Source organism: Bubalus kerabau, chromosome 17, assembly GCF_029407905.1.
Source record: "Bubalus kerabau isolate K-KA32 ecotype Philippines breed swamp buffalo chromosome 17, PCC_UOA_SB_1v2, whole genome shotgun sequence".
Taxonomy (NCBI): domain Eukaryota; kingdom Metazoa; phylum Chordata; class Mammalia; order Artiodactyla; family Bovidae; genus Bubalus; species Bubalus kerabau.
Genome location: NC_073640.1, coordinates 27,085,811 through 27,103,778, shown reverse-complemented (window position 1 = coordinate 27,103,778; position 17,968 = coordinate 27,085,811). Strand labels below are relative to the sequence as shown.

Genomic DNA, 17,968 nt, shown 5'->3' with positions numbered 1-17,968 from the left:
AAGCCCTGGGGCCCCAGAAGACCCTTGGCCCAAGACACCCCCCACCCAACACTGCCTTCATCCCCTTCCAGTCTACACCAGCCTTGCCCAGTGGTTCCCACCGCTTACTGGCAGCCTGCTTCTCTTCGTCAAGTCAGCAGGGGTGTATATATTTAGGTAAAGACAGTCTTCGGAAAACGTGAGACTAATGTTCTCCTTTCTGTTGGTAAAGAGATCCGAGAGCAACTGTGCCCCCACTGGGTCTTGGGAGCACCTGCGAGGGGCAAGGAGAGAGAAGAAATCTTGAGGTTCAATCAGAGCTGACCAAGGAGATGTCTCCTGTGGTCATCAAAGGCCTTGGGCTGGCAGCTTCAGGCCAGTAAATAGAGTTGTTCTTACCATACCTGGGGCATGCGATGGGGATCCACAGGCTCAACAAGGTTTCTCAGGACCACGTACAGTCAGACCTGACCCTCTTCCCTCCCTAGGCCTCTGGAATGCTCGGGATCAAGGAAGGAGGCTGCCCTATGTGCTGATGGGCGTGTTCAGTTCAGTTTAGTCACTCAGTCGTGTCCAACTCTTTGCAACCCCATGGACTGCAGCATGCCAGGCCTCCCTGTTGCTGCTGCTGCTGCTAAGTCACTTCAGTCATGTCCGACTCTGTGCAACCCCATAGATGGCAGGCCATCAGGGTCCCCCGTCCCTGGGATTCTCCAGGCAAGAACACTGGAGTGGGTTGCCATTTCCTTCTCCAATGCATGAAAGTGAAAAATGAAAGTGAAGTCGCTCAGTTGTGTCCGACTCTTAGCGACCCCATGGACTGCAGCCTACCAGGCTCCTCTGCCCATGGGTTTTTCCAGGCAAAAGTACTGGAGTACGTTGCCACTGACTTCTCAGCCAGGCCTCCCTGTCCATCACCAACTCTCAGAGTCTACCCAAACTCATATCCGTTGAGTCAGTGATGCCATCCAACCATCTCATCCTCTGTTGTCCCCTTCTCTGCCTGCCTTCTATCTTTCTCAGCATCAGGGTCTTTTCAAATGAGTCAGTTCTTTGCATCAAGTGGCCAAAATATTGGAGTTTCAGCTTCACCATCAGTCCTTTCAGTGAACACCCAGGACTGATCTCCTTTAGGATGGACTGGTTGGATTTCCTTGCAGTCCAAGGGACTCAAGAGTCTTCTCCAACACCACAGTTCAAAAGCATCAGTTCTTTGGTGATCAGCTTTCTTTAGAGTCCATCTCTCACATCTATACATGACCACTGGAAAAACCATAGCCTTGACTAGACAGACCTTTGTTGGCAAAGTAATGTCTCTGCTTTTGAATATGCTGTCTAGGTTGGTCATAACTTTCCTTCCAAGGAGTAAGCGTCTTTTAATTTCATGGCTGCAGTCACCATTTGCAGTGATTTAGGAGCCCCAAAAATAAAGCCAGCCACTGTTTCCACTGTTTCCCCATCTACTTGCCATGAAGTGATGGGGCTGGATGCCATGATCTTCATTTTCTGAAAGTTGAGCTTTAAGCCAACTTTTTCACTCTTCTCTTTCACTTTCCTCAAGAGATTCTTTAGTTCCTCTTCACTTTCTGCCATAAGGGTGGTGCCATCTGCATATCTGAGGTTATTGATATTTCTCCCAGCAATCTTGATTCCAGCTTGTGCTTCATCCAGCCCAGCGTTTCTCATGATGTACTCTGCATATAAGTTAAATAAGCACGGTGACAATATATAGCCTTGATGTACTCCTTTTCCTACTTGGAACCAGTCTGTTGTTCCATGTCCAGTGCTAACTATTGCTTCCTGACCTGCATACAAATTTCTCAAGACACAGGTCTGGTGGTCTGGTATTCCCATCTCTTTCAGAATTTTCCACAGTTTATTGTGATCCACACAGTCAAAGGCTTTGGCATAGTCAAGAAAGCGAAAATAGATGTTTTTCTGGAACTCTCTTGCTTTTTAGCAGATGTTGGCAATTTGATCTCTGGTTCCTCTGCCTTTTCAAAAACAGGCTTAAACATCTGGAAGTTCATGGTTCATGTATTGCTGAAGCCTGGCTTGGAGAATTTTGAGGATTACTTTGCTAGTGTGTGAGATGAGTGCAATTGTGTGGTAGTTTGAGCTTTCTTTGGCATTGCCTTTCTTTGGGATTGGAATGAAAACTGACCTTTTCCAGTCCTACGGCCTCTGCTGAATTTTCCAAATTTGCTGGCATATTGAGTGTAGCACTTTCATAGCATCATCTTTTAGGATTTGAAATAGCTCAACTGTAATTTCATCACCTCCACCAAATTTGTTTGTAGTGATGCTTCCTAAGACCCACTTGACTTCACATTCCAGGATGTTTGGCTCTAGGTGAGTGATCACACCATCATGATTATCTGGGTCATGAAGATCTTTTTTGTACAGTTCTTCTGTGAATCCTTGCCACCTCTTCTTAATATTTTCCGCTTCTGTTAGGGCCATACCAATTCTGTCCTATATTGAGCCCTTCTTTGCATGAAATGTTCCCTTGGTGTCTCTAATTTTCTTGAAGAGATCTCTAGTCTTTCCCATTCTACTATTTCCCTCTATTTCTTTGCACTGATCACTGAAGAAGGTTTCTCATCTCTCCTTGCTATCCTTTGGAACTCTGCATTCAAATAGGTATATCTTTCCTCTTCTCCTTTGCTTTTCACTTCTCTTCTTTTCACAATTATTTGTAAGGTCTCCTCAGACAGCCATTTTGCTTTTTTGCATTTCTTTTTCATTTCATTTTTTATTTTTACCCCAAGGTCAGGAGCAGTGGCCATGAGGAGATTCCCCACCTCCAAGGTAAGAGAAACCCCAGTAAGACAGTAGGCACCGAGAGAGGGCATCAGAGGGCAGACAGACTGAAACCACAATCACAGAAAACTCTCCAACCTGATCACATGGACCACCGCCTTGTCTAACTCGATGAAACTAAGCCATGCTGTGTCGGGCCTCCAAAGATGGATGAGTCATGGTGGAGAGTTCTGACAAAATGTGGTCCACTGGAGAAGGGAATGGCAAACTATTTCAGTATTCTTGCCTTGAGAAGCCCATGAACAGTATGAAAAGGCAAAAAAAAAATTGGACACTGAAAAATGAACTCCCCAGATCAGTAGGTGCCCAATATGCTGCTGGACATCAGTGAAGTAACTCCAGAAATAATGAAGGGACGGAGCCAAAGCAAAACAACACCCAGTTGTGGATGTGACTGGTGATAGAAGCAAGGTCCAATGCTGTAAAGAGCAATAGTGCATAGGAACCTGGAATGTTAGGTCCATGAATCAAGGCAAATTGGAAGTGGTCAAATAGGAGATGGCAAGAATGAACGTTAACATTCTAGAAATCAGTAAACTAAAATATAGAACTGAAATCGGTGAATTTAACTCAGATGACCATTACATCTGCTACCGTGGGCAGCAATTCCTTAGAACAAATGGAGTAGCTATCATAGTCAACAAGAGTCCAAAATGCAGTACTTGGATGCAATCTCAAAAACAACAGAATGATCTATTTGTTTCCAAGGCAAACCATTCAATATCACAGTAATCCAAGTCTATGCCCCGACCAGTAACACTGAAGAAGCTGAAGTTGAACAGTTCTACGAAGATCTACAAGACCTTTTAGAACTAACACTCAAAAAATATGTCCTTTTCATTATAGAGGACTGGAATGCAACAGTTGGAATCAAGAAACACCTGGAATAACAGGCAAATTTGGCCTTGGAGTACAGAATGAAGCAGGGCAAAGGCTAATAGAGTGTTGCCAAGAGAACGCACTGGTCATAGCAAACACCCTCTTCCAACAACACAAGAGAAGGTTCTACACATGGACATCACCAGATGGCCAACACCAAAATCAGCTTGATTATATTTTTTGCAGCCAAAGATGGATAAGTTCTATACAGTCAGCAAAAACAAGACTGGGAGCTGACTGTGGCTCAGATCATGAACTCCTTATTGCCAAATTCAGACTTAAATTGAAGAAAGTGGGGAAATCCAATAGACCATTCAGGTATGATCTAAATCAAATCCTGCATGATTGTACAGTGGAAGTGAGAAATAGATTTAAGGGACTACATCTGATAGACAGAGTGCCTGATGAACTATGGACGGATGTTTGTGACATTGTACAGGAGACAGGGAGCAAGACCATCCCCAAGAAAAATAAATGCAAAAAGGCAAAATGGCGGTCCGGGGAGGCCTTACAAATAGCTGTGAAGAGAAGAGATGCGAAAAGCAAAGGAGAAAAGATGGGCGTGAGAAAGGACCATTTCCTGCATCCCTGGGTCCACACCAGTGCCGTATGATGCCCGCTGTAGAGTGCCCATATTCTGCCCACAGGGAAACAGGAGACTTCCAGAAACCAGGACAAATCAATCAAATGGCAGATATTTAGGGTCTACAACAGATCAGGGGTCAAATATTTGTGGGGCAGCATTAGAACTGCATCCTAGCCCTGCCTCTTCCTGATATGCTGTGTTTCCTTGGGCAAATGCCTTGCCTGTTCTGGACCCGAATCTCTCTGGTGTAAGTGAGGGGAGGATTTCTGTAAGGATTTTGCAGCAGGGACATGCTAAAATTCTGTCAGCAACTCATCACAGGCTGGAACTACAGGTTGCCATCACAGGATATCTAAAATATGCAACATGTGGCTTCCCTGGTGGTCCAGTGATTAAGAATCTGCCTGCCAATGCAGGGGACACGAGTTTGATCCCTAATTGGGGAACTAATTACAGCTGTCAAGTGGCAGAGTCAGAGCTCCAAAGAGAACCTCCTGATTTACATCCTGGGGGAGCTTTCCCTATATGACCAAGACAAGGGGGTATGGTATTCATAAAAGAAGAAATTCAACATTTAATATAGGGAAACAGAGTCAATCTCACTAATATTCAAATCAATGCAGAATAAAAAAATAATTTTATAATGACTGTTCAGTATCCAAAAGCCATTTTTAATTGCCCCAAGCATTGCCAAAAATTCAGCTAATGGAGGTTTTCATATATTAGTTAAATGGGTGCAGTTGGAATATTTCTGAAGGGAAATTTTTAAAAATATTCCAACTCCAAAGTATCATATCTTGGAACTTAATCCAAAAATACTTATGAACATGCAGGAAGATTTAGCTATAAGATGTTCAACAGAGTGCTACTTATATTATCAAAAACATCAACAACAATGAAGAATCTCAAATATGAGATGAAGTAAAGAAATTGTGATTCAATACCAAATGTAATAGAGTGACCAAAAATCACATTGTGATATTTAATGATACAGAATGATGTTCATGATATACTTGCATGAACAAAACAGGCATCTAAGTTATCTGTATGGTGTAATATGATACTGTGATATAAGAAGAAATATGCATTTGATCTTCGGCCAGCTTCACTGAATAGCTGTTAAAACCCTTGTATCAGTCATTTCCTGAGTGGTATTACTATTGGGTGAATGAGGTGATTTGTGGACCATACCTAAGAGCAGGAACCGGTTGCCAGAGAAAAAAATCACAAAATTAGAGGGTAGGAACCTTCTATCACAACCTCCTGAACTCTGGAAAGGGGAGATGGAATGGAGGGAAATGAATCACCAATTATTTCAATCACTATGCCCATATAATGAAGATTCCATGAAAACTCAAAAAGACAGGTTCAGAGATTGTCCTGGCAAAACAGAAGGCTTTTTTTCTGTATTGTGTGGCATGTGAGATCTTACTTCCCTGACCAGGGATTGAATCCGTTGCAGTAGAAGGGCAGATTCTTAACCTCTGGACAATCAGGGAGGTGGCCACCGTGCTGGGTCCTCTGTCAGGGACCTCACCTTACGGATCTCTTCATTTGGCTTGTGGTTTGTATCCTACAATATCCTTCATAATGAACTGGTAATCTAGTGGGGAAACTAGTTTGTTGAGTTCTGTGAGCTGCTCTGGTAAATTACTAGAACCCAGGAAGGGGGTCACAGGAACTTCTGAATTATAGCCAGTTGGTCAGACACACAGGTGACAACTTGGAATTGGCATTTGAAGTAGAGGGAGGTTATGTGGGACTGAGCCCTTCACGGATGGAATCTGATGCTATCTCTGGCAAAACCCCGACAGAATTAGTCGAATTGTTGTGCACCATATGGTGTGCAAGAATTGCTTTTTGATGTGGGAAACACACACACACACTAGAAATGGGTAGGGAAAATTATGTGATTCCATTTTAAGGGAGAAAGTGTGCAGCAGGTAAAAGACTGGAAAAATAGAATCTAAACTATGAATAGCAGTTCTTGCTAGGTGGTGGGACTGTGTAGTTTTCATTTTCTCAACTTTACTCACCTGTACTTCCACACTTTAAAAAAATTACTTAATTTTATTTATTAATATTTGGCTGCACCAGGTCTTCGTCGTGGCATGTGGGATTTTTCAGTTGCAGCACAGGAACTCGTAGTTGCGGCACTTGGAATCTAGTTCCCTGACCACGGATTGAGCCCACGCCCTCTACATTGGGAGCATGGAGTCTTAGCCACTGGACTACCAAGGAGGTTCCCTCACTTTTATGTAATAAGTATGTACTACTTACTACTTGTAATCAGGAAAGAAAAAGAATGAACGTTTTTTAAAAGAAAGGGAAGATGGAAGGGAGAAAGGACAGTAGAGAAGAGAAGAAAGGAAAAGAATGTAGCAAGACGCAGGGCCCTGGAAATAATTAGAAATCTCTTGCTGAGATAAATAATATGTGACTCAAAGCTTGCAGACATCCGAGATGCCTTGGGAAGCAGCTGAGCGTCTTCTTTACCCAACTTGGCCAGCTAACCAGAAAACATCAACAATGGTTCTGCTTATGCCAAGGGAGCAAGACACACTTGGGAGCTGAGAACTTGTGCAATCAACACCCCAAAGCACTACCACCCACACATCTCCTGACCCACCTTACTCCCCACTATGGTGAAGTTCAAGAAGGAAAATAAATAGAATTGTGAAAATTAATAAAGGGAAACCTCACTAAAATAAAATGCAGAGATCAGGAGAGGCAGTTCTCAGGAACATACCACTTCACCTCAATACAGATTTCATTAGGTAGAGACAGACTTGGCACCTCTGGCTGGAAGTGACAGGACTTTACTATGAGAAAGATTAACTCTTCCCTTGGCAACAGCTCAGCCAATGAGAGACTGTCGTTCCTCAGCCAGTTAAAAGCCACTACATAACAAACTCCCAGTTTCCTCCCATGGACTTTTTGTTTGTAACAGTGCCTCCTACCTTCCAGTTGGCCTCTATAAGAGAAAATCCTTTGTTTTATTTGACTTGCATGTGGTTTGCCATAGTTGCATATCCACGATGGCAGTTCTTTGCAGCTCTCAAATAAACCCCTGGTTCTGCTGGAAAAAATCTGGTTGTTTTCTTGTTTTAGGTTAACAGAATCATTACTTTTGAAACCTTTCACCTGCTCCACTTTCTATTTTTTCCCACAGCACTTATCATATTCTGATATATTACATAATCTATGTATCAAACATTACATAATCTATGTTTCAGTTTGCATAGTTCTTACTATCTGTCTGCCCCAGCTACAGTGCAAGCTCCATGAAGGTGGGATCTTTGTTCTGGTCACTAATGGATTCCAGGAAACTAGAAGATACCTGGGAAAGTTGCTCAATAAATGTTAGTTGGATAAAGGGCTCTAGAAAGCTATGAGAGTTCTGGAAGGTTGATAAGGATCTGCAATATCTTGAAGATTCCAGGACGAAGTATGAGCCACTCATAGGACTGCCTTGGCTCCTTCCTGCATCCCTTTGAGACTAACATCCCCACTGAAAAATGCAAAAGCCACACCCCTGACTTACATGGGAGGGTGAGAGGTGGTATTCTTCACGAAGGTCCATGGTTCTGCAGGCTGCGGTGGAGCAAACCTCAAGGATCCAAGAGGAGGCTTGGCAAAAGGGACTCCCAGGAAAACGGCCCCAGGCTGAGCAAATCCTTTTAAGCTGACATGTTTCCCCAGGACTTTGCCCTGAGCGGTGTCCACGACAGGCGACGAAGGTGGCAGCCCTGCTGGACATCGGGAGGAAGTGAGGACTCGTCAGTGGTGACGGTGAACTGGAGTCTGCGTGGATTTTGTTACCTTTCTCACGTGATCTTTAATGTCCTCTCAACTCTCTAAGCCTCAGTTTCTTCTTATATGAGAGAGGGTGAAGCTAACTGTCCTTCCTAACTCACAGGGATATCTGAAGGAATGAATTGCAATTGGAGGTGTAACAGCATCACATCAGACACAAACGCATGAAGAAGAGCTGCTGGGAATGAAGATGGCACTCAGTCTCCACACTTAGGAGCCTCTGGAATCAACCACCCACTGGATCCCGGCCGTGAGCTGCACGTTGGATGAGAGGATGAGCAAGAGGCGGCTGCTATTCTCAGACATCTGCCCTTACGTGGAGAATGAGCACACGCATACCTGACCCTCCTGTGGGGACAAGTGGTCCCTGTCCTGGGAGAATTACTGATTAAGGTCCCATAGGAGACAGAAGAGGGAGTGAGGCCCTCTGACTGCTGGCTTCATGGAAGCAGTGACCTCGCATCTGGGACTTGCAGTGGTGGAAGAGAGGGTATAAAGGTATAAAGAGAGACGAGATTGTGCAGAGGGGAGGCTCTGAGACAGCAAAGCACAAGGCCTGCCTGAGGAAGAGCTATGGGTCTTCGTCATGACTCCAGGAAGAGTCATGGGTGTGGAGCATGATCCTGGAAGGTTCAAGGCTGGGAGAGTCCCAAATACCAGGCCAACCATTCTGGCATTATTTAGGGGGTAAGAGCAACAGAGAACTGTCCTGGAGTAAGAGAGAGACAATCAGCTTGAAGAGGCTCCTTCCGATGACTCTGAGCAGGGTCATCACAGGGAGCGAGACTTGGGGTCACATTCTGTGTCCCATTCCCGTGAGCAGGCGGTTTTTTCTCACTGAGCTCAAATGTGTCTCTTGCACTTGCCAGGTCAGGCCTGGTCCTTCCTGCTTGGGGACATCCTGCACTTTCACGAGGCAGGTGGTCTTAGTATGACCCCTGTTCATGCTTGTCCCTCAAGTCCTCTCTTGTCTATCTTCAACACCTGCATCCTAACAGGAAATGATTTCCAGGCTCTCTCCCTCCCAATTTAGATACAGACGAAAGGCCAACCTCTGTCTCAAAGTGTGTGGCCAGAACAGAGAAGAATAACCCAGATCTGGTTTATGGACACATCCAAAGACAGCCTTCAAGAGAGATGAAGTGGACAGACGCCCGACTGGCAAGAGTGAAAATGTGGGTGTTGGGTTGAGAGGCACAGGCAATGATGGTGACAGCGGAGGTTGACACTTGTGTTACGTGTCTGTGCATAGAGCACTCGCTATGTACCACGTGGGGACCCTAATCAGAAAAACCTGGCTAGGGAGACACCATTATGTCCATTTTAGAGATGAGGTAACCGAGGAAATGGAGGAAGCCAGTACGGACTTTCTAAAGGTGGTAATTGTATGGACCTGCCCGGGTAAACCAGCTGTAAGGGGATAATCAGCTTCTAATGTGCTTCTTATTCAGTGCTTCCCCTTGGTTCTGGGCCTCTCACAGTGTCACAGAGCCAGGAGGAAGACAAAACCCAGTGGAGGCTGGGCTGTCAGAGCACTGATGGCCAGAGCACTAGCTCTGGACTCAGGAGACAGAGAGAATTCACAATGTGATTTTCCAGCTGACCTTGGCATGTACATTTCCCTCCCTGAGCCTCAGTTTTTCCATCTATAAAATGGTGCAGATGCATCTGAGGTCCCTTGCTACATTCTTGTCTTAACCATGTCCTCTATGTTCTGTATTCTTATGCTTTGACACCTGCAGCCTTGCTGATTCTGGGGGGACTGCCCTTCCCAGAGTTAACCAATCCCTGGAGATAGGAACAAACTTCCCCTTCCAGCCTGCTGTAGCCTGAACCCCAATCCCCTTCTTAGTCAGGCCCTCTATTGAGTCACTATCACCCTGCCCCAATCACTCCATTGCAAAATACCTGAAAACTGTGCACACCCCCTAACCTGCTGACATTTCTACCTTGGAACTCCCAAACCTGCTTATCCTGTCTCACCTCTGCCTTTGCCATCAGCGACCAAGATAAAGGCCTTAATCCCAATTTCTTTTTATTGCCTCTGCCTAGAGACCCACCCCTGTCTTCATAACCTGCACCACCATGGTAAGGCCATGCCCTCTTCTTCAGGGAAATGTGTCTTAATCGTCTTTTCAGTGGCAGTTGGCTCCTTAGCCTGCAGCTGCTGCTGCTGCTAAGTCGCTTCAGTCGTGTCTGACTCTGTGCAACCCCATAGACGGCAGCCCACCAGGCTCCCCCGTCCCTGGGATTCTCCAGGCAAGAACACTGGAGTGGGTTGCCATTTCCTTCTCCAATGCATGAAAGTGAAAAGCGGAAGTGAAGTCGCTCAGTTGTGTCTGACTCTTAGCGACCCCATGGACTGCAGCCCACCAAGCTCCTCCGTCCATGGGATTTTCCAGGCAAGAGTACTGGAGTGGGGTGCCATTGCCTTCTCTGGCTCCTTACCCTACTTGCCAATATAGGTAGATGTAAGAGACGTGGGTTCAACCGCTGGGTTGGGAAGATCCCCCGGAGTAGGAAATGGCAACCCATTCCAGAATTCTTGCCTGGAGAATCCCATGACAGAGGAGCCGGGAGGGCTACAGTCTATAGCGTTTCACAGAGTCTGACATGACTGAAGGGACTTAGATACACACTCCTGATCTGTGGGCCCCAGGATACCCCAAACTTTCTGTTAATACACTGTCTTTGAAAACAGCTCCGTTATCTCTTTTTTCACTTTCTCTATTTCAGGCACCCTTTAGAAGCAACAGCCCATTTCCGACTCACAGCAGCCCACTGAGGTACACACAGTTGTCAGCCCCATTTTCGAAATGCAAAACCAAGGCCCAGAAAAGGGACATAACTTGTCTAAGAACACACAGCTACTAAGTGCTGAGCCGCGATGGCAACCCACACCGCTGTCTCCAGAGCCGGTATTAATATTCTCGTAAAGGCTTCCTTGGGTGGCTCAGTGGAAAGATTCCACCTGCAGTGCAGGAGACGCGGGCTCCATCCCTGGGTGCAGAAGATCCCCTGAAGAAGGAAACAGCAAGGCATTCCAATATTCTTCCCTCCGAAATCCCATAGAGAGATGAGCCTGGCGGGCTCAATGGGGTCGCAAAAGAGTCAGACAGGACTTAGCCAAAAAAAACAAAGACCCCTTCCAGGATTCTGGTAAGGACCTGCTCCATATCTGTATTAACAATCAAGAGGGAAAGACATGGAGGAGCTCGCCAAAGTCCTTGGAGGGATGTGGGAGGTGAGCTTGTTGTCTTCCTCTGGAGTGGTGGCCCGCAGCCGAGTCTAGGGTGTGCTCGGTCCCCTGTGTCTCCTGCTGAGAAACACGAGCTGCGCTACCCATCCAAGTTCACAGAGCCCGTGCTGCTGCAGAGCCTGGCCTGTCACTACTTTGTCCCGTGCACATCTCCTCCCCCATGTTCCCCAAAAGGATTTCCAAAGAAGCCCTGGCTATCTGCATTCAGGAGGACTCACCCCAAGCTGTGAAAGTAGAGATGGAGGTCAGAACCAGCGCAAAGAGCCACATCGTGGAAAGACAGCTGCTCCTGTGTCCACAGGTCTCTGCCCTGCTCAGAGGGCTGTTTCACTCTGGGACCCAAGCTCACTCCGCAAGCTCCCACCCCAGCAGCTCAATAACAGAAAAACTGGCCTCCCTTCCTTGAGGGTGGTTGGGGTGTGTGAGCCACACCCACCAAGATTTCACCCTCTTGTAAATCAAGAACCCAGACCTACCTCTCCAATTACAGGTAGCCACAGACACTTCAATTTGTTTCCTAAGTGTGTCTCCCTTCCTGGACTCTAAGCTTAGTGCTCTGTGAGATTCCCAGGGCAGGAACAAGCAGACAGAGGCGTTCAGACAAGGGGAGCCTTTGGTCTGGGGCCCTCAGAACAACTGGATAACTTGTAGAGCGACACCCAGCCCCATAGCCACCCAGCTAGAGAATTAAGGGGCTTATTTCAGAGTTCCATGTTCTTATTTTGGAAGCATCTTGAATTTTATCCAGTCACCCTTCTGATGCCTAGATTAAGTTTACAGTGTTCCTGCCAAGTGACTCAGCCTCCTGCTGCACAGCTCCAGCGATCTTTGGAGAGAATGTTATTACAGTAAAGGGACTCCACCTCTCCATCATCTTGGGCTGTAATTATTCTTTCATCCATCCATCCCTCCACCCTTCCTTCCATTTATTCATTATTTCATTTATGCATTCATTCTCCAAACATTTACCAAATGCCTGGCTCTATGCTAAGTGTTTTTCATCTTTCCAGGTGGCACTAGTGGCAAAGAACCCACCTGCTAGAGAGGGAGATGCCAGTTTGATCACTGGGTCGGGAAATCCCCTGGAGGAGGGCATGGCCACTGACTCCAGTATTCTGGCATGGAGAATCCCATAAACAGAGGAGCCTCAGCAGGCTACAGTCCATAAGGTCTCAAAGAGTCGGACACGACTGAAGCAACTTACCATGCATGCCAAGTATTATGGAGACAATCTAAGATATGATCCCTCTCCTGGAGGAATCACCATATAACAGATAAGACAGAGGCAGGGAGAGGTGATAGGTGGGTTGCAATGCAATGTAGCAGCAACAAAATAGAGGGATGCAGAGTGCTCTGAGTACACCTGTGACCGTGCTCTTATCTTCTAGGGGAAAGAGGAAGATGCTCAAAGCCCATCTAATAGAATCATTATATGTCCAGTAAATGGGACATTCTCTAAGTACACACTGGTACAGCCAGCTAAGGCAACACTTTCACTCAATCTAGTGATGCACACCTCTGTTTCTTAAAAGGGAAAGGCAGTCATGATCTATTGTTAAGGGGAATAACACCTATAATATAGTTATGACTGCATTAGGATACTGTATGGCAGTTCCTCAAAAATCACACACAGGGACTTCCCTGCTGTCCAGTGGCTAAGACTCCACTGCACGTGGAATGGGTTTGATCCTTGGTCACGGAACTAAGATCCTGTATGCCATGTGGTGTGGCAAAAATTTTTTCTAAAATATTGAACACAGAGTCATCATATTACCCAGCAATTCCACTCCTAGGTATATACCAACAATAGTTGAAAATATGTCCCAGCAAAAACTTGTACACAAGTAGCAGCGATTTATAATGGCCAAAGTAGAAAAAACCAAATGTCCAGGAACTGATGAATGGACAAATGAAATAATATCTGTCTGTACAATGCAGTATTATTGAGCCATAAAAAAAATGAAGTACTGGTACATGCTAAAGAGGGATGAACCTTGAAAATATTGCATATTGTGCTAATGAAAGAAGCCAGATATGAAAGGACAGATATTGTATGATTCTATTTATATGAAATGTCCAGATTAAGCAAATCCATAGAGGAAGAAAGTAGTACAAAGGTTGCTGAATGCCTGGGGTTTGGGGGGCAGGGAATGATGTGTGAGTGCTACTGGGTAGAGGCTTCTCTTTGAGGTGATGTCCTGGGATTATATAGTGGTGATGGTTGCACAACTCTGAATATACTGAAAAACCACTGAACTGTAAGCCTTAAAAAGGTGAATTTTGAACTTCCCTGGAGATCCAGTAGTTAAGGCTCCACGCTTGCTGTGCAGCGGGTGTGGGCTCAATTGCTGGTGGGAGAATTAAGATCTCACATGTCACATGGTGTGGCCAAAAATGAAGAAAACAAATTTTTAAAAAGATGAATTTCCTGGTGTGTGGATTATCTTTCATTAATGAGATATTTTAATAATCTAGTCTTCCTGAAGGCTCAGTGGGTAAGGAATCCTCCTGCAATACAAAAGACACAGGAGACACGGATATGATCTCTGGTTCCGGAAGATCCCCTGGAGGAGGAAATGGCAACCCACCCCAGTATTCTTGCCTGAGAAATCTGTGGACAGAGGAGCCTGGCGGGAAACACTTTACAAATGCCCCACTGTGAGACCAAACATGCCTGAGATGCTGTGCTTGGCATTCCCAGAGGGAACATCAGTCTTGGCTTGGCCAGTTCCAGTGACAAGACACCCGTTTTCCCTGAGAGCTCCTTGTGCTGACTTGGCTCTGAATCTTTTAAAGTTCCTCCCTAAGTCAGGCTGAAGTCCACCCTTCCTTGAAAATTCAGCCCTTTGCTACCTGAAAGTCACAAAGTGATTTAGATTTGGAGGGACTTTCCAGTCTCTTTTCTAGCAAAAGCAAGCGTACCTGAGACTTGGTTCCAGATAGAGAACTTCATACCTTCCTCTGCAAGGTGATGGCTTTTCTGCAGTTTGAAGGGCCTGGTGCTTGTGTGCTAAGTGGCTTCAGTCCTGCAACTCTGTGGACTGTAGCCTGTCAGGGTCCTATGTGCTAAGTGCTGCTGCTGCTGCTGCTGCTAAGTCGCTTCAGTCGTGTCCGACTCTGTGCGACCCCAGAGACTGGTAATCAATTCCGGTGTTTCGCCCCCTGGCGGTTGCCGGAGGGAATCGCTATTTGATGTTCAAGAAAAAGGGGAGTCACGTGGCTCATTAGTCAGGTCTCAGATTGCCTACAGGTGCTCTTTGTGAAGAGCCAGCCTGTGCTGAGTGCATGGGTTGGGGGGGGGGGGGGGGTCAGGCATCCTTGTTCACAGGCACCTTGTCACTTCCTGACAGAGGCAAGTGACTGATACACTCTGGAATTCCATTTCCTCTTTCCTATAAAGAAGCTAATAAGACTTCACTTGGTGGTTCAGTGGTAAAGAATCCTCCTGCCAATGCAGGAGACATGGGTGGGATCCTTGATCTGGGAAGATCCCACATGCCACGGAGCATCTAAGCCTGTGAGCCACAACTCTTGAGCCTGTTCTCCCCCACAAGAGAAACCACTGCAATGAGAAGCCTGCACATTGTAACTAGAGAAAGCACATACTTGGCAACGAAGGCCCAGAACAGCCAAATATAAATAAGTAAACAAATAATCTAAAAGATGACATTTCTATGTGGGGGAATAAATGAGACAGTGGCTTGATTCCTAGCACAGGCTACCTGAACAGCGTCCATTATGATCTCTGTATCCACACTGCCATTAATGCAGCTCCCAATAAGCCCCTGGAGAAAGGCTCATTGGTTTGCAACCATGCTCAGGGTGAGGCCACAGACAGATAGGAACCTTGCTTATCCAGTGCCCCTAGGGCCTGTGCATGTCTTTCAATAAGCCCCACAGAATAAGTCACTGTACCATCATTTGAGCAAACTCAATGGACCTGCATGGTCTGGAGTGACTGCTAGTACTGACAAGTAAAGCAACTTGCCTAAGGTCACATAGCCCATAGTCAGAAGGCTGAATCTAAACCACACTGTCTCATCGCCTGGCCTTGCCATGCTGTGTTGATGATGGTGCCACTGGATGCTGACCCTGCCTCTCCTTATTCAGAGCTGCAATGGTGCTCAGAGACAGTCCAGTTGTGCTCCTGGCTGGAGAGACGGGAGGATGAAGCCAGAGAGCTCACCGAGTATGCAGAGGGCTCTGATTGCCACCTCAGTGCTTCATGTCCTCACTTGTCCTAGGATGACATAGTGGGGGGTATCTTGTGGGGGGTGAGGGTAGGAGGCTGCAGTCAGCATGCAAGAGTGTCAGTCCAACCTGTGTCACTTAGTCACATAACCTCTCTGTGCCTCAGTCATCTCTGCTCTAAAGCACAAAATAATAGTGTCTGGCTCTTAGGATGAAAGAATGTAATATATATGCAGACTGTCATAATATGTTTAGTGAGTATCTATAATGTCAGCTATTTATTTACTATTATTATTAACATAGGAGCCATTTTCCTCCTTCCAGACAATCAAGTAGGGACAGGAGGCTTAGCTCTGGGTTCTGTGTCATCCACATCAACCCTGTGAGCATGTGACCAGTTCCTCTGAGAGGGTTGCCCTCCATTCAGGAAAAGAGGCATTGACCCTGGAGATAGAAGGCCATGAACAAGACTGTGGGTCCTCCTAACAGATACTGAAGGATCCTGCCCTTTCTGCTGTCACCTGCCTCAGGGTTTCCTTACCATTTTCTTTTCAATGATTCTTACATACATTATATGAAATTAATATACTTTTCTTACATATATGGGGAAAAAAAAACCCTTGACCACTAGTGAAAAAGAGAATCAGTAGGTAACCAGAACATCATATATACATTTCTTTTCTTTCTCACATGTGACTTCCAGGATTGAGCCTTACACAGTGAGAAGTGCTGAAGACATAGTTCTGGGCTAAAGAGAAGCTTTCTCACTTTCCATGAGGAAGTGGAAAAAACAAAAACAAAAACAGAAGTAGGGCACCCCCTCCCAGCACAGTGAGCCTGCCTGAGTAGCCTCCTTGTACTGTTCACAGTTTTGCCTTTGTGAAAGGCCATCCTAACTAGTATTTCCCTCAGGGTTGCTGTGAGAATTCAAAGAGCAAAAGCAATTAACAGGGCTTGGTACAGACTCCAGGGTGTGTACTGGAATCTGACAGGGTAATACCCACTGGTCTTTCTTACTGAATGCCAGGTCTACCTGCCACCAGGGGGGATATCCTATAGGGAACCTGCATGCTGGAGTGCAGAGGCCCCGTTACAGTTGAGGGAAGCCGCTGGAAAACTGAGGCAAAGGGGCGCCTGGAGAAACGCGCCATTGTCTCTTCAGGAAAGGAAAACGGAAGTGAGGACCACAGGCCTAAGGAAATGTGGGTCGCGGAGCAGTTACAGGAGACGTTACAGGAAAACCGCAGCGAAAAGACCGTGGTGGGGACCGAGGCAGACCATGCCTGCGGACCCCGGGGAAGGGGAAATGGTGGCGAGGGTCACCTTCACCTTGGGTCTGGGGCACCACTCCCCGGCCTCAGCCAAGCGGGACACCAGCGAGCGGGAGGCGGGGGTGGTTCACTGGCTCCAGGCAAGGGCGACCCGGAGGCCGGCGGCGCGGGGTCTGTGGCGGGGAAGCCGCGAGGACACGGGAGCCCTGTTCCTAGACGCCCGGGAACAGGTGGCTGCTCACGTGGCGAACACGGGGACGGGAGGCCGGGGAGGCTGCGACAGCGCTTACCGCTGGGCACAGGGGCCCTCGGCTCCAGCGGGCACCCAAGTGGAGCCGCGCGCTCGGCCCGGGCGCTGCGGGCGGGGAGGGAGCAGGGGGCGGGGCCTCTGCGGCGGGCCCCTCCCCTCCGAACGCGGGCCTGGCTCTGGGCTCCAAGGCCTCCCACCGGACCAGTGGGTCTGCTTCACCACTGCTTTGGACCTTGGACCTCGCCTTTCCTCCTGATGGACCCCAAGTGCTCCTGCCCCAAGGGGGAGGGACCCCTGGAATTGAGCCCTACTGATGCCTGCTTCCCAGGCACAGGACGTGACAGAGGGTCCCTAGGGCTGCAGAAGGGAGTGTGTGGAGTTTGATCGCAGAGGGACCCCTGCCACTTGCTTCTCCGTAAATGTCTTCCTAGCCCGGCTCCTGAGAGCATTTCAGGCGCCCTTGGCCTCCATTCTAAATCTCAGGGCACGGAGGCTCCAGACTGTACCTCTTGTCCTCACCCAAGGGATCAGGGGACAGCTAGACAGGGACTAGCTAGACTAGTCAACCTGGGCTGGGTCTGGAGCCTGGGACCTTCCCTGGGAAGGGGATTTACTTTCCTGGGACCTGGAGCAAGGAGCTGGGGTTTCTCTATCTGCCTGAGTGGGCTGGGAGCTCCAGCGCTGATGCTGACCCAGGAGGAGGGGGAGGGGGTCCTGCTGATGTCTGCGGTGGCTCCTCCTTCCCCCCTGCTCACTGCTGGCCTTTCCCACCCGGGCAGGCAGCTCCTGCACCTGCAAGGCCTGCAGATGGCCCTCCTGCAAGAAGAGTGAGTGCGGGCCCTCCTCTGGGAACGCGGGGTCTGGGCTGAGGAGGGACCTGGAGCTCAGCAGGTGGGAGCAGGACACTGACCAGA

At 47.4% G+C, this 17,968-nt stretch overlaps 1 pseudogene; it reads right to left on the bottom strand.

The window, feature by feature from the left end:
* The window catches only part of LOC129631572 (liver carboxylesterase-like), a 32,398-nt pseudogene extending 20,632 nt beyond the window's left edge, over window positions 1-11,766 (bottom strand).
* Window positions 11,767-17,968: the final 6,202 nt, after the last annotated feature.